The sequence below is a fragment of the Hylaeus anthracinus genome, unplaced genomic scaffold, assembly GCF_026225885.1.
Source record: "Hylaeus anthracinus isolate JK02 unplaced genomic scaffold, UHH_iyHylAnth1.0_haploid 12001, whole genome shotgun sequence".
In the NCBI taxonomy this organism is placed as follows: domain Eukaryota; kingdom Metazoa; phylum Arthropoda; class Insecta; order Hymenoptera; family Colletidae; genus Hylaeus; species Hylaeus anthracinus.
In genome coordinates this window covers 11,438,177-11,451,008 of record NW_026534348.1, presented here as the reverse complement: position 1 = coordinate 11,451,008, position 12,832 = coordinate 11,438,177, and the positions used below count along the sequence as shown (strand labels likewise).

The 12,832-nt window shown below is 36.2% G+C and overlaps 1 protein-coding gene across 1 annotated transcript in view; it reads right to left on the bottom strand.

The window, feature by feature from the left end:
• Positions 1-12,168, bottom strand: part of LOC128890765 (quinone oxidoreductase) — a 28,886-nt gene extending 16,718 nt beyond the window's left edge. The window contains exon 1 of the mRNA XM_054149586.1: positions 11,970-12,168. The gene's annotated coding sequence lies outside the window, so the exon portion shown is untranslated. The remainder of the gene's footprint in view (positions 1-11,969) is intronic.
• Positions 12,169-12,832: the final 664 nt, after the last annotated feature.

Sequence of the window (12,832 nt, the reverse complement as noted above, 5' to 3'; positions counted from 1 at the left end):
GTTTTATAAACACGAACATAACACGTGCGAGAACAACAACGTGCAGAAAAGCTCAATTGGAAATTGATTCAAATATATACATTATTTATCATATCAAGAAATATCTTATTCATACAAATTTATTCTTTAAATCGATGGTGCGATAGTAAGACATATAAATTATGCGGTATCTCTCAAATAATGTTTGTACAAAAATAAATACTAAGTCTACCAAATAACCTTGTTATCTCCTATTCACTGAACTCGTGAGACACAACTGTATCCTACGCAATACTAATCTCTATTCAGCATAAAAGCGCGGGCAAAAAGTACCTTAAAGCTTCGAAAGAAGTAAAGAAATCGTCTACATGTATAAACCACCGTATACGATTAACATGCGAAAATAGCCATTTTACAGTGCTCGAACGTCGAGTTCCCGTTGCTAATATGCGTTAGAGGCTAGTCCATGTCTAATTATACATAATCATACAGTGCATTCGTTAAATTATTAGTCAAGAAGTTAAAGGTCTGGGAATTTCAAGGTAGGCAAACATTACGAACGTCGAGCAGTATCGAAGTGCAGACAAGTCTACCGTCGTTAACAAAACTGTATTTAATAATGCTCGAATGACGAATAACGGCTCTGCGCGGCGATTTATTCGCAACGTTTATCTCGATTGAACGGACACATGTTCGGATAAGATTCCGTTAATTCAACGTGAAATATAATAAAGCAATTATATCATTCATACTACGATTTTTATTGAAGAAATAACGGATCGAAAATTGTTTATCTTCTGTTTCTTATTCGAAGCTTTTTATCTTGTTAATTTTTGCTCATTTTAAAGTCTACGTGCATAATTTGTTATTACGCATGTCATCGTTACACCGTGGGCTGTAAACACGTCTCTTGGAAATAATATTGTCTTTCTTCTTTCACTTTTCTTTTATAACACGTTATCGCGAAAGTTCGAGGTAATGGTGACTGTATGATTTGAGATTAACCCTGCGATACAATATTGTAATGATTAATGCATTTTAGGTATGTTTGTGTTCGGGCAACTTTAGATTGATAATTTGCATTAGGATTAGATATAACAGTAATTTAACTATTGTTGGCTATTATAGTTTCTTTATCTGTACTGTTTTTTTTTTTTTTTTTTTTTATTATAATTATAGGCAAAAATAATTATAAATAATCGTGTCGCGCAAGGACATCGATTTTTAATTGTCGTCGACATTTCGTCGTGTAACAGTTCTACTCGAATAAAAATACTCGAAACGTAATTTGTTTACAATTCCTTTCTTTTACATAACACGACGATGCCTAACATTGTACTGAAAGTCTAAAGATTAGTGTCGCGTTAAATGCCAATCGAACGTCAACTACATTCTTAAAGAAAGACAAAGAGATCTTTAGTAAAATAATATTTATCGTAATAATATTAATAGTTTAGTAGTTAATATTTAAATCAGAATTGTTATATAAGTATGGAAAAACAAGATTCAGCGATAAAAAACGGAGTGGTCGTAAATCTGAGCTATTAAGAGCTTGCAGCCTTGTGGTCGACAGGAAACTTTTCAGTGGGAAAAACCCATTTTCAGTTTGCACTCGGTAAGTACCACTTAACAAATATCTCGAGTACGCCTCGAGTACCTCATTATTCGTATTGCCACCGATGGGTGACACTAATGTACGTTAATATCGAAAATCAGAGATTTAAATCTGTTATTGAAGACATAAATATAAAATTAATATCGAACGATCAGAATCTCTAGTTAAATAATTACTGCTTTAACAACATCAGTGGTATAGTAACTCCCACTTTATTCAAGATTTTTACAACAGTAGGAACGAAAATAATAAATAGACTGCGGTTATTTACGCATTTTTAGCAAGTGAAAATGTAGGAAAATGTATGAGGATGTGTATCAATGCAAAGATGTATAAAATATGAACACTAAATGAATAGCTTTTTTGTTTTGCTGTTAACAATGTTGAAGACAACTGCACACTTTGACAATGGATACAGAGGATCTAGACGAATAAGCTGGATTAAAAATAGATTCTTTATACCTTTCAATATGTATTTATTAACAGTAATAAGCAATTCATTCGTTTATTTGCATTGCTTATTCCCAAAATATTTTTTAAAAATACGTCCATCTTCAAACCATTACTGCGACAAATTCATTGCAGAGACAAAGTGCATTGACTGCAGCGATGCCAGGACGCTCTAATATCGATCGTACGATATCTAATCGCGGTGGAAATCGTGGTACCGTTGGTTTTGCTCCTTTGTTCGGAGTTTTCTCATCGGGAAAAGGGAAAACGGTGCTTTTACCGTGAAATTGATGTACATAAATAGCGAGGTGGCGAGTTGGTGTGCCTGCATCGGTGTGGAACGAAGGTGGGGGAAGTCGGTCGATGCCGTGGAACCGTGGCACGCTGGAATCACGTGCACATCAGCAGCCATCCGCGTGTTCGGCCGACCCGATCCACTCGACACGCTCTCGCCGTTACAGAGTGCTATGTCCGTCGTGTTTTGGGCCATTTTTATCCCCTAGCGACGGACACCAGGCACCTTATACAATTTCACCGACGATATTCTCCCATTCTGCGTAGCAAGCAATTTGCTACGAGTGTTTGGAACAGCGTTCTCCGAAACTAGGCTCCCAATAACGTGGAAAGAAAAAAACTTTAAGTGAAGAAAGCTCAGTATTTCTCTTTTCCTCTTTGGTATGTAACGAATTGATAATCAAGCGTGGTTTTGGTAGCCTCAGAGCAAACGTGTAATCGTATCTCCTTTTATTTAATTATGGATCCATTTTGGTCCCCTAACAGAGGACACCAGGCACCTTATATACAATTTCACCGACGATATTCTCCCATTCTGCGTGGCAAGCAATTTGCTACGAGTGTTTGGAACAGCGTTCTCCGAAACTATGCTCCCAAGCAACCGTGAACGAAATATTGGAACGTGGAAGGAAAACAAAATTTAAAGAAAGATGACAGTATCTAAAGGCGGAAAAATAAATTTCCCAACATAGTTAATTCTTGGTAGACGCCACAAGTTGAGAAAGAAAACTCATCGTTAGCCTTGGAAGAAAATTCGAGTTGTGTTAGGTCAGACGCGTTAGCCAGCCTTCGTGAGGCCTGCACCAGGCAAAAATTACTCCACAATGTTCCTATTCTACTTATCGACCACGTTAGATTCTATAGATCTTTCTTTCTCCTATAACATAGAGTCGATTCAAAGTAAAATGTCGCATGACGTACTCGATTATTACCCTACATATTTCTAACCGGAATAGAACAATACATACACAAAGTATACTTTCCTAGATTAAACAAGTAATAGAACTATAATTAATTAAATCCAGTGTCTCTACCTTGGTATCGAGTGCTCTTTAAGGTATTAGAAAATAAGATACAAAGACAAGGATGATTCACATCATTGATAAAGAGACATCATTGATTCATATGGTTGATAAGAAGCATATGGATCATCCTGTTTATTTATCATTTTGATATCAAAATTAAACTCGAAGAGGATTCGATAAGGAGGATTCCATGTATCATTTTTGTGTTTGCTTTTAATTTTGCAATACCTCAAAGAGAAGACAAGCCCAGGTTCTGAAAAGGTTTTATGAGGCAAGGAGGAGATACTATTTTATTCACATTTTAACCACTCGAGAGGCTAATCAAATTTCTGAGCACCAGTTTATCACTTGTTGTTTCGATTTCACTATCGTCTGAGAAGATCTAACAACAAATAACATTCGAAGTGTAAATGGCAATTGTGGTCTGTTGGATCTCAGATCGAATGTGATATCAACGAGCTAAATGTGGCACGCTGAGGTTAAAAGGCATAACGTGAACTACAATTTAACGACGATTCCTGTTACGTAGTACGATGCCTTTCGCCACAATACCGTGACTCCGAGTTTGCCAAGCAGGTTTGTGCCACAAAGCATAAACTCCACGCCGAGGGTTCAGCATAGTTCTGATAAAATGCACCGAATAGAAATTGTTGTCCAAGGGTTGTCTTACAAAAGTTAACTTACGAGAAAAATTACCTAATTATGGTAGCACTTAAGATTTAAACAAATAGACATTTCAACCTACTATATACATATAATAAATGTATCAGAAAATCTAAACTGGAATTTATATAAAAAATATATTCAGAGGCTTAAAATTTCATTTGAATAATGAATAACGAATAAAATCAAACGCATGCCAGCTTATCCACGTTCGCTCGACTGATACGACGTACATACATTATCATTCTGCAATTCAAATTCAAATTTTTATTCCATCAATGTCGAGTAAAAAATTGTTTATCTTTCATTCGATATTTGAGATTTGTGCCTAGATAAGAATGCTTATCACCAACGTGTAGGAGCGTCGGAGGATAAAATTGCAATCGATAATTCTAGCCAGCTGCAATTACAGCTATAAATACTGCCCCATTTCTGCTCAAAACCGAAACACCGACGCAGAACATTAATAAATCTCGGAGTTGTTGAAAAGGAATTATTCGCATCTCGTTCGATGCGTGGGCGATTCATCTAGGACGTTCTAGGACGTCACCACACGTGGAAGAAGTGGAAAAACAATATTTTTGTTCCAGCGCGTGTCCTCAAGAGGCAACATTTCTTTGGCACGAGGTCGCCTCGTGAACACCTCGAGATCATCGTGCAACGATTCATCAAAGAAAGCTCGAAAGACGTCAGGGAACGCCTCGATCATCGCCGCGAAAACGAAACGCATCCTCCGTATCTCCCTTTCAATGATAAACGAAGCGTGTTTTACTTTCAATTAGCCAAGGTCTCGAGTAAACGCATGTCTATTGGCTGCGAAGTGACGTAACTTTGTCATTCGAAGGCTCGTTTCATCTTTTTCAGTGTTTCCGTTACAAAATCACTGCAATTGTTCGCGTTGGAGAACAAACAACGTTCATACTTCTATTTTTATCCAATCTTCCATTATGATTTAAAAAAAAAAAAGAAAAAAATGATGTGGATTCAAAAAACTTGTTGTTCTGTTTGGACATCATCAATAAAACAAATTTCTATTGCATATTTTATTGAGTCTTTTCGTAAGCGACATTGACGATGATGGAAATAAAAAAAAAAAAAAAAAAAGCATAAATCAAATTAACAGTGAAACTACCAAGCAGGTCAATTTGACCTATGTACTTCATTCCTGGAGTCACTCATTGTCAGTCATTAGTAATTTTTTTTTTTACAACAATATACAAGGTCAATTCTTGTAACAAAGAATCATTTTCAATTGTAATCAGAGAATTCATTCGATTGATAAATCTGTTTAACCTTTGTGTTTGTAATCACAAAGACGAAGTTGCAAATTAAACTCAATAGTTTCAGTCACACTGAAATCATTCAGTAATGCGACAACACGCTAAATTTCTTATATGCGTGTATTTGCTATTTGTTTGAGTTAAGAATATTGCGTAGCTTTTAATCTCTTCGCGGATGAGAAAACGAAAGTAAGGAGTGAACCAGAATTAGTGTCAAGTTTCCCGGCCATTTCTTAATGGTTAATTAATGGGGCGGACCGAAACGATGCGTTTCGATACAGATACGCAAGCAGGAACTGCTAATGAGGCCAAACCGCGTTTCACACTACTGGGAATATACATATACAGTGTGTGTAGAAAGTATTCGTACACCGATCGATTTCCAAAAAAAAACTGTGTAAAATTGTAATTTATTAACTTATTTTTTATAAACAATGACATTCTACATATTTTCGAAAATTGATCTAGAATAGATAGAGTACAAAAAAGATAGCTATTTATGTAAGTTGCGAAATTAAGAAGAAAAAAACAATTAATCGATAGAAATGTTGAAGCAATAAGTATTCGGACAACTCTTTAAAAGTACTTTACTGGAAATTTGGTGTTTTCTAATTCGCACGGAGCAATAAACTAATGTGTTTACGTTACAAACTCTGCTGTAAATGGTTCGTCATAAGAATCGTACAAATACATACTGCTTCTATACTTTTACCCATTTTTTGCATTTTTTTATTAATTTCACAAACTATATCAACTAGTAAATGTTGTTTGGACTATATCTATCTTATAGACTTCCGAGAATATGTAAAATATCATTGATTACAAAAAAAGAAGTTAAGAAACTAGAATTTCACACAAGTTTTTTAGGAAATTGATCGATGTACGAATACATTCTACACCCACTGTACTTGTTTGCGCAACTCGATTGAATTGATGCGAAGATCTAATCTTCGTCAAATGGAAACTGCAGAAATTATTAGTTAAGCTAGTCAACCTTCGTTATCGCGAAGGCTGATGGAAAGATGCAGGTCAATAAGCAATGCATTCGATCACTCGTAGTTTTATCCAAGGAAGGAAGGAGACTATTCATTCAAATTGCAACATGCTAGATGAAACCCAAGATGTGTTAAATAAATTCTATTGCTCGTTCGACGTTACGTAAACAGAAATATTCGTTACTTTTCAAGCGAACAACTTGTTACGGAATCCCTCAGGTTCACGAAACCTGTTTGGCTAGTTTCCACATAAAAGGACGTACCGTTTCCAGCCGTATAATGACACCGGATATTCTATTACATTTTCGAATTTTCTACGCGATTTTAGTTGCGAAACGGTGCAGTAAAAATTAATAAAACTATAATCGTGTCCTGAGGTAGAAACTAGGCAAAAGATAGCTTTGATTCTATATTTGTGTACAAGAACACATATCTTATTATTGCTAATTAACACCCATAGGTAATAATTATAATTATGTATTAGGTGGACAGGAAAGTAATGTCGTTTTTGCAATTTTTAAATACTTGTTGAAAGTACTCACAAACTCGTTGATTTTTATCGATCTGGCATTGAAAATTTGAACACTAGATAGCAAAAGGCTGTTGATAACGAGGGCGATTACGTAATTGATTAAAAGTAGAAATTTATTAAAAATTTGTTTGAATTTAATGTAGAAGAAACGACATTACTTTCCAGTCTACCTAATATTAATACAAACATTAAGAAAATACAATGTACTGGATAAATTGTAATTAAATTTCAAACATAGATAACCTTGCAGCCGATTCAACCTGAAATGAAATAATTTAAAGAAAATATTTTCCGGTTAGTGTGTTGTCGCATAACCGAACGGCTTATTGTATGATCGGTAGGGTACCGAGGTAAATTTCCTGAGTAGGAAAATTAATATGTACACACCGGCTTCGAAGTCGGTTGTGAACACTATTCATCATGTTCTCGGCGACGCTATTGTTTACCAATCTATGAGCTGTTACTTGAGAAAAATCAACTCGTAAATTGTGTATGCTCTTCTTGTTGGCCACCACCATTATGGTGTCGTTACTCCCCCGGGCGTGACTCACGAGCAATCGAGCACGGAAATAACAACCTTTTCAAGGCTACTACCATGCGAACGTCACGAAGAAGCCTCGTGATAGGAAATGAGTTATCGCGACGTTTTTTCCCTATATTTATATGAGATTGGGATCAAATAGAAATGTATACGAGAATCTAACGATACGCTTGAACCTTGCTAAACGGATTATAATGATTCAAAGATTTGCTTGGTTGGTGGAAATAGAAACTGAAGTCATTTGTGGCCACCATAGGATAAAATTGATTTACACGTTCTCAACTTTTCGATTTCCTTCTTCGACGATAAATAGTATTTTTCTAAACATTCTACGCGTATCGAAATTCATGTTAATTACCTTCTTAGAATAATATAAAGGGTGTTGGGGTTCAAATGACCACCCTAAACATCTGTTTATTCTGTAGATTGTATAAGAATAACTCCTCAGAAGCTCAGCTAAAGGCCAATATATTACACGTTGATAGAAGAAACGAGATTTTCAAAATCAGATTTGCAAACAATACGCATGTACAGTGGGTGTAGAAAGTATTCGTACACCGATCAATTTCCAATAAAAACTATGTGAAATTGTAATTTATTAACTCTGTTTGTATAAACAATGATATTCTACATATTCTTGGAAATCTCTAGAATGGATACAGTACAAAAAGATTAGATATTTCGTATAAGTGAGAAATCAACAAGAAAAAACAAAAAATCGATAAAAATACAGAACCAATAAGTATTCGTACAAGTATTAAATTTTTAAAACTTTGTTAAAAAAAAAAAAAAAAAAAAACGAAATTTACATTAATTTATGAGTAATTAATACTTCGTGGGATTTCCTTTTGATTTTAGAATTACTCTTCTAGGTATTAAATTAACTATCACAAATGTCGATGTTATTCGGGGTGGGATCTTCTTTCATTCCTTTATTAGAGCATTTTTTAAGTTTTCTTTACTTTACAAATTTAATGTTTTCTAATTCCCATGAAGCAATAAACTGATGTACTTATGTTACAAATTCTACTGTAAATTTTTCGTCATAAGAACCGTGCGAATACTTATTGCTTCTATATTTCTACCAATTTTTCGTATTTTCTTGTTAATTTCGCAAATTATGTAAACTAGTAATTGTTGTTTGAACTATATTGTAGAGATTTCCGAGAATATGTAGAATGTCATTGATTATAAAAAAAAGAAGTTAATAAACTACAATTTCACACAAAAGTTTTTTGGTAAATTGATGGATGTACGTAATACAGTCAACTCCCACTGTATATAACTTGTATTATTATTATCGTAAAAATAGCGTAAAAATGTCTGGCGGTTGGGTTCGGCAACATTAATCAGTCGACGACCTACCGCAACACTAGAAAGCGGCGACGAGGTCTGAATCCGCTCAAGCCTGCCAGAAATAATTAATGAACCGATTAAAAAATCGCCGTCGCGACTGATACGTTTAAAATAACGATCCACGTGATTACTTATTCATGATCTACACTACACTCGTAACGATACATCGTAAATCCTCAATTTCTTTTACGCTTTCTATTGTTCACTTTTTACAAACAGCGTAAAATTTCAAAGTAGACTTCGAGAGCGAGTGGACTGAAAAAGACAGTAGGAGATTTTGAGTCGATAAGTAGACGTACAAAGCATAAAAGCTTGATGATGACACAAGAAAAACCGTAACTGACAAAGCGATTCAGGAGACAGATAATGTGAATGGACCAATATCGTGGAACGATGACGCACATCGAACTGCGCATGTAATGGATGGCGTTACACAAAAATAAAACTCGGAATGGAATCAGTTTACAACTACTTTATTCGATACAAACGTGACAGGAACTGAAAAACAGTCATGCTATTTTATCATGATAATTTATTATTGCTATTTTATAGCAAGCAAAGTGGGAAAGACAGGATGAGAGACGGTTTGAAAATGTAGGTTAGGATGACGCAGGATACGGATGTATTTTTAAGATTGAAATATTTGCGAGTCTCATTTACCTGTACAGGAATGAATTTTGAAAGTTGAAGATATTTGTATACAGGCAAATACACGTGCAGGATAGATAAATATATTACACTAATACATATTTGCAGGAGGTCATGGAAACGCGTGCACCACTTGAAACAACAGATTTAAAGTCATCTACATTAATGCCACATAGATGACGCTAGCGAACGCTTCTCAATTTCGCAATTCACAGCTCTCCAATGATACAGCTTTACTAATCAAGAATTTAACTACAAAAATAGATTTAACTTCATTAAAAACGTGAAAAGCATTTAGTTTACGCAAAGTAGAAACGAAAATGGAAGTTTAACCCGATACAAGCTGTTGTTACATATAACACCAACCCCGTGGGATGTTTTGGTATTTATAGAGAACAGGTACAATCTCATCGATTTCGATGATTGTTAAATATATTGTAGAAATCGACATTGTGAACAACTTTTTTCTACACATATAACCGTCGCTCGACCTTAGTTTCCGAGATATTTGCACTCTTTGTTCAATTTAAAAATAAATTATAATTTATACACTACATTATAGTGTATCATATCTATTGCATATAGTCAAATATTCAGGCAAGTTCATTTTTAATCCTGTGAAAGTAATCAATGACATTCAGTAACGACGTCAGTGTCAAACTAGACTTTTTCTGAGTCTAAACAATGGCGTAAACAATCGACGATTAACGACTCCACACTTACACACACGCTGCCACAGACGCGTAGCTATACGCAATATTCATTGTTGGTAGTAGCAATGGTATTTTGCAAATATCTCGGAAACTAAGGCCGAGCTACGGTTATATGTATAGAAACAAGTTGTTCACAATGTCGATTTCTACAATATATTTAACAATCATCGAAATCGATGAGGATGTACCTGTTCTCTATAATTACCGCGATAGATATGATACACTAATTTATTTTTAAATTGAACAAAGAGTGCAAATATCTCGGAAACTAAGGTCGAGCGACGGTTATATACAGGGTGTCCCAAAAGTCGGGGAGGAGCCGGAAATTGGGGGATAGCTGAGACGATTCTGAACAACAATTTCCTTTGCAAAAATGTCGGATGGGGCTTCGTTAAGAAGATATTAAGAGAAAACCTCGACCAATCAGAGCGCGCGTAGACCGTTCGAGCGGCCGCGGTAGCGAAGGCTACGCGTTAGGCGGCAGCGTCAATGTCCTTCGATGCACGTCGAGTCACTTGTTCGCGTACAAGCGCGGCCGCCAGCGCGTAGCCTTCGCTACCGCGGCCGCTCGAACGGTCTACGCGCGCTCTGATTGGTCGGGGTTTTCGCTTAATATCTCCTTAACGAAGTCCCATCCGACATTTTTGCAAAGGAAATTGTTGTTCAGAATCGTCTCAGCTATCCCCCATTTCCGGCTCCTCCCCGACTTTTGGGACACCCTGTATATAGGAAAAAGTTGTTCAAAATGTTGACTTCTACAACATATTTAAATCGTCATTGAAATCGGTGAGGATGTATCTGTTCTCTATAACTACCAATGTTTTATTGCGAAATTGTGCTTCCATTCGAAAAGAGAAATTTGTCGCGAGCTCTTTGTACCATTAATTTCTCCTCGTACCTACGTTGTTATGTAAAAAAAAAGCAAACATTTCTCTAGAAACAAAACGGATTGAAATTATGGGAGGCGTGGCCACGTTCAACCAGCAATAATTTTTCCGACTACGTCATTGAACTTGTTATACGCGCCAGAAGAAGCAGAACAGTCGAAGGCTGGTTACTGCGCACACTCTGCTTTTGTTTACACTGTCAGAAGTCGATGAATAGGTCTGTAAAAACGTTTATTCGCGAAGGTATCGTAATAATTCATAAAACTGAACATTTAGTGTTGCGTAGTATGTCAACTGACATACTCCAAGTCGTAAATTCATGCGTAACACGTAGCTGCGTCTGCGATTCGAATCAGCTGTTTACCAGACGTTACAATGGTACCTTGTATTGCAATGTTGTTGACAGTGTCTATTGGTGTCTATTACGCGGTGGTATACAGATATTATCTGTCATTCTCAATAACAACATTTTTTTATTTTCCCCATAAGTATGAGAGTCAACATCTGATAATTAATAAAAATGGAAAAATCCGATTAGCGAGATTGGATCGACTCGATACGACACTAAACAATACTCGATCGATACGCCAACTAACAATAAGTTCCTCGCAAACTGCAATTGCTACAAAACGTCAGCAGAAATTTTCAGAACAAGCTTGCCATCAGAAACGGAACTCAAAAGAATTTATCAAAACATTTGCTCAGAAGATCATGAAGAAACCTATTAGCTAACTATAGAATTTTCATTATTCCTCGATATTTCAAAGAATGCTATCTTTCATTTTTACACTCTTGGGTCTTCGTTAGATAAATTAGATGCATCGCGAAAACATTTAATCGTTAGAAAACTAGAACGCTGTAGTTACATGAAATGCCCTAGATGCAGCAGCGCCTGTTTCGATAGGCCTTTGCTAAGTAAGAGATATCAATTTTTTTCAAACACAAATCGTTAACGAGTGCTACGAAGGACGAATCAAGGTTGACTCCTTACCTTTCCAGTTAACCCGTTTGACAGTGTTGATGGCGATCCCTGACAATCGAAGAAAAAGGGCAGCAAACAACGTTCACACGATACAAAGGCGATCAATCGAAACTCACGCGAAAAACTTGCACAAGTAAACCGTATGATCGCACGCCAAACCTCCGTGGTACTCTGATGGATTCTCCTTAGAGGGTACTGGAGGGTACGTTCGTGTCCAGCGAGGGCGCTTTAGGGGAAATCACCATCGCGCCGACTCGGAAATGCTGCAAATCCGGTGTCGAAACGGTAGCCCATGGAAGGGATGTCATCGATCGTACCTGCGTCGTACACGGGGTCCATGGCCTGTAAGTAGCAACCCCTCCACTTCATTTTCTGTTTTTTCAATGTCCAGACAAGTGTACTTTCGCGAACAGAGGAAGAACCCCAAAGACTCTCGATCGTGGTTGATTCGTTGCCTAAATCGTTACCATTATCGTTATTTGTATATTCTTGTGGTTTCCTTGTATGTAGATTTCGAATTTGAACGGATAGTTTCTCAAGGTGATTTTCAATCGTTTACAATATAATCCATCTTTTCTAGTTTAATTATAAATCTCTGAAGCACCTTGGTTCAGTTGTGATTTAAATATAACGAATTTTATTCGTTGGATTTAAATTTGAACGTTTTCTATTTTATCTACTGTGAATTATCATTCCTATGAGATACTCGGAGGATATGACGCTGTTACTAGGTGCTACCTAGTGCTGCCATCGTAAGGCCCCCGGTACAGATAGATATACAAATCAGAGTTAATTTATAATAAGGGTATAACAACATGTATGCAAAATAAAAAGAATAACAATGATTGCTCCCTTTCTGTGTAAACATTGAA